The 4,872-nt window shown below is 45.7% G+C and overlaps 1 non-coding gene across 1 annotated transcript; it reads left to right on the plus strand.

Annotated features, from left to right (window-relative positions):
- The first annotated feature begins 1,550 nt into the window (after window positions 1-1,550).
- Window positions 1,551-1,622, plus strand: TRNAD-GUC (transfer RNA aspartic acid (anticodon GUC)). The gene has a single exon. It is a non-coding gene; the product is annotated as a tRNA-Asp (tRNA).
- Window positions 1,623-4,872: the final 3,250 nt, after the last annotated feature.

The following is a 4,872-nucleotide window of genomic DNA, read 5'->3' on the forward strand; positions in this document are numbered from 1 at the left end:
AGGAGACGGCTGCATAGAGCGCGGCTGGCAAGCCCGATATGGCCGCACGTAGCCCTGCGAACCGGCTTCAGCATTGTCTTATCCCCCAGCCCCTGCCACCTTCTTGTATCTGCTGGGGGCAGGGGCGTTTCTACCATTAGGCAAGACTAGGCGGCCGCCTAGCTTTACTTTCGTGGGTGCAAATAAAAAAAAATCCCCCCTTTTGCCGCCCTAGCCTTTTTGCCGCCCTAGGCGGCCCCCTAGTCTTGCCTAATGGTAGAAACGGCCCGGCACCTGGCGGGTTTTCTGGGTGGCGGTAGATTTTGGGGGATGGAGAGTCTGGAGCGGGTGTATCCATCCCTCGGGGTGAAGGGGAGGGCAAGGGGGGAGGGTTAGTTTTGGGGCTTTGAACAACACTAGGCGGGGTTGCTTGGGGATGCCTGTTAGGTTCTGATGGAGAGAGATTGGGAATGCAATGAAACAGCTGTGAGTGGAGGAGGAAAGGGTAGAGGTGGAAGAGTTTTGTTGATGCATTGCTCGTCCAGTTGGGAGAATTTTAGAGGTGGCGGGAACGATAGGAATTGTATCTATTAGCGAGGTTTGGATTGTTTATAATGTATTATGTAATGTGATTAAATAAGTCTACAAACCTGACTTAATATAGTGGCCTTTTTTGCTAACTAATACGAGTGGCATGTGGTGTCATTGCACGATGGGCTGTAATAGCAGTTTGTGGATGAAAAGACGCTCTGTCACTAGGGGTGCCAGGCCTTTTTGTCAAATTAACCTCAGCCTTTAAGTCCCTTCTTCTAGGAATTAATGTCAATGTCGCCTCCTGGTTTCCTGCCTTTGATGGTAAAGAACTGTAAAGAGATAAAGAACTATAAAGTTACTTGTTCGATCCAAGTCACCAAAGAGGCAGTTTTACTGTGCCGGGGTTTTCTTTAAAGAACCCTGTGCATTCTGGGAGCTGCAGTCCTGGTTAACGTTTTAAGTTGCTCTGTTTTCACAAAACCCCATGAAACGATGATTTGTAAAAGAAAAGATCAGGTTGTGAGCGTTGCGTCCTCTGTGACTCGGTCAGTACAAACAGCGCTGGACTGGAAATGACAACGTGAGGTACTGGAATTCGGTTCCTTTTATTTTTGACAAACATTAATTTTAGTAAAGTGTAAAGGTGGCATCTGGAGGTCTTTACAGAACGAATTCATATCGGCAAACGTGGTTCCAGCAGAGATGACTATGCAAAAAATCGGAGGAATGTTGTTTCAGCAAGGATTAAAAAAATATAGAATCGGATTGCTACAATCCCAGTTTAACCAGAGCTCCCGCTTGTTCTTAATTGAGAATGGGGAAACCGGCGTCAAAGAAGACAAAAGTGGGACATGGAGACTAGATCACTTACCTAAAACGGAGGAAATCGCACACTCTGAATCCAAACAGGGCTGTTTCAAATGAACTTAGTTGTAACGTGCACACCATTTCCGAAACAAACATAATACAGTCAGCAAGCGGTACTAGAAGCGTCAGCCACAATACAGTATCATATGAAAAGGGATGTTGTCAGCACTTCCTCGTTAGTATAGTGGTCAGTATCCCCGCCTGTCACGCGGGAGACCGGGGTTCAATTCCCCGACGGGGAGAGACATTTTTTTTTTTGGGGGATAATTCTATTATAGATGTAAATAAAGCAGTTCCGTAGTAAAATGGGTCTTTGGACACATCTATTTATTTTAATACACTTATGTGCCGTTGCATCAGCTTCCAGGGGGTTTCCGCCTTGTGTTCCTTGAACCCGCACTTCATTGTGCTTTCAGTTCTACCAGCTGTCACAGGCACAATTAACATGTAGGTGTGTTCTTTCCCCCATTACAAAAGGTGCAGGTATCCGAAAACCAGCCGTCGGGTCTACAATGCGTGATATTATTAATAAAGCAAAGCTAGAACCCATGGTGCCTCAAGCAGCATTCAAAAAAAGTTATTTGCACAAAATGCAAAATGTACTCAAGGCAGTGTAAGATTGCATTGATTGGCGAGGTCTTCTTACCTTTAGACGATATAGCTATTTGACAGTTCTTTGATCATCAAGGAAGCATCGAGGAATTGCCTTGGGGATGTCCTAATTGTTACCTCTCAATTTATTCGTAGTTCTGCTGGCAAGATTAACAAGCACTGGCAAAGGCAAAAGATTTAAGCTATGAGAAATATATTGGTTTTGTGAATGTTTATTACGCATGTCCTAGGAAAGTTGTTGGAGGTGGGGGGAAATCAAACAGCACACAATAGGAGGAGGAGGAGAATGGGGAAAATAAACTATGTACAGCGGGAGGAGGGCAGGGCGTTGAGGGGGCAACACAAGTATGCAGAGAGGGTTGGGAGAAGTAACAACGGACAGAGTACAAGATTAGGAGCAAGACACAGCTACGGCCGAGAAAGTGCAGGGGGAGGCTCAAAGCGAGAAAGAGACAACGAGCGAAAAAGAGAGATAGTGAGGAAAGAGTCACGGAGAGAGAGAGAAGACAGCCAGAGGGGGCAAAGAGAGAAAACAGAAGATGAATAAGAAGGCAGAAGAGACTGAGAGGGAGCAATGGAGAGACTGCAAACAAAATATGCATAGCAAGAGTTTGGGAGAGTGATGTGGAGAAAGGGAGAGATGAAAGGGGACTTGCAGGGTAAGAGGGGACCCGGAGTGTGAGCGAGTGAGAAAGGAAGAGAATCGGGAGGGAGACAGTCACAGTCGCAGCTGCCCAAAGACAGACTTGCAGACGAGACCCATCTCTAAAGATGCCGAGTTGAGCTGTACTAAGAGAGGTGCTTGACTTTAGCAACACTGGCACCCCGCGGCGTGCCAAAGAGGCAACAACTTGCAAAACACATGTTGGCTGTGGAACGCCTTGACAACGGTTGGACCATGGCTGTTAGAACATGTGAAATTTATAAGGCATTGCCTTGAATGGGTGCATGGAGTCAAGTGGTAAAGTCCATACATGTGCACATAAAGAGAGAGCTATGTGAAGATGGCCATCGAGCCCTAAATGTAACTCCCCGCAGCTTGCAATCCTCCAGGAGAGCGTTACGGGGCCTGAATGGCCAGTCCAGCCCTGCCACACTAAAAGTACTGCTCTGACTCGGGGAAAAATAAATCCAGACATTTCCCTACATTGGAACACTACATCTGAAAATAAATAGAATCTATAATTACCACTTGCAGGGAATGTACTGAAAATGTCCTAGGTCTAAAATAGTGCCGGGGGTTTGACAATTAAAACTACATTTTAAAGCCTTCTGCCCTGTCTAACAGCGGTTACGTTGCGAACAGGAATGTAAGAAAAGAAGTGAAATGAAATTCCCTTTAAAGTTGAAAGAGCGGCTGGGGTAGGCGGGGGTTAGGGTGGAGAGCGCTATCCTATTCCCTTTCTTTTCTCTTTCCTCCTACTTCTGGGTTAGGGTGAGGGGCTGTATTTCTGTTCTCATTCCTATAGATCGTTTTATCTTGTGATCTCATATGTCATTCGGTTGCACTGGAGCTCTGCATGGCCCAATTGGTTGCACTGCTCTGTTGCTAGTATACAATGCTTGGCATTTATTTCAATAAAAGAGATTTAAACCACAAAGTTGAAAGAGTAAGACACTGGGCTCGTGGATTGCATGGGTGATCCAGATTGCAATACCAAGCCCATCGTTCCACTGATTCTTTTGTTTCCATGGCTGCCAGTGGCAGCCTTCTTTACCGGCAGAGTTACCAAGCACACCTTGTAAACACAAACACGTCCATCCTACTTTCCTTTCACTGCAGTGCTGAGAACTTGAAAGTCATTGAGAAAAATCATAGAAGACATAGAGTAGAGATTGGTTCAGACACCTACTACACCATTACAAAGATATGGGCAAGATCATATTTTGATGATGTGTTTCAGCCTTCACAGGAGGTTCAAGTAGATTCTTCCTTCAATTCATAGGACTGCTGACTTAAAGTGAAACTTAATGGGCACAGAAATAAATCGAGGGCAGAGAAACAGGGTCACAATGCAAATAAACAGCATGCGCAACATCAAAGAGAAAGCTTAGAAGATGGCCAACAATCAACAGACCACAAGGACAGTTTTTTTTATTTTACAGAGTTTAATATAGTGCAAACTTGACCCGAATCGGGTATCAGAGTGCTTTACATAGCACCGGTTGCATTACATGAGGACACATTCATTTTTAGGTCACGCCTGACCCAGCGCATGCGCCGGTCTGGCGAGACTTATTGAGAGGGCTCCAAAAAGTGCTACCAGGCCAGCCTAGAGCTACAGTGCATGTGTGCGGGCGCGCGCGCAGCGTTTTACCGCGATCACTTTCACTTTGATGGCCGCAAGGCCGCTTTGATGTTTGATCGTGATCGCGATCGCTTTCATTTTCACGGCCGCTTGGCATATCTAATAGGTCTCGCTTTTGTGACCTTATAAGTATTTAGTTATGCAACTGTTGCATGGATAAACACTTATAAGGTCCCAAAGGCGAGACCTATTGGCTATGCCAATGCTTGTTGTTAGTTAGGCACGGGGAGATCAAGTGGTTTGCCCAGAATCACAGGATGGTCTGTGGCATTGTCGAGACTTGAACCCAGTTCCCCAGATTCGTGGTCGACAGCCCTAGCCATTAGGACAACTCCTCTCAGTGATGCAAGGAGATAAGGGAACATAAATACAAAGGCAAAGATACACATTATACAAGAAGAGATGAGCGCTAAATACAAAGGCAGGGAGATAATGTGCAGAGAGAGGTGAAAAGCACAAAGACACACAGGAGGACTGAGAGAGAAACAGACATACAGCGACTATAAGTTCTGGGTTGAAAATAGTGGCGGGGGCTGGGTTTGACAATTCAAACTACATTTTAAACCTTTCC

The sequence above is a fragment of the Triturus cristatus genome, chromosome 12, assembly GCF_964204655.1.
Source record: "Triturus cristatus chromosome 12, aTriCri1.1, whole genome shotgun sequence".
NCBI lineage: Eukaryota > Metazoa > Chordata > Amphibia > Caudata > Salamandridae > Triturus > Triturus cristatus.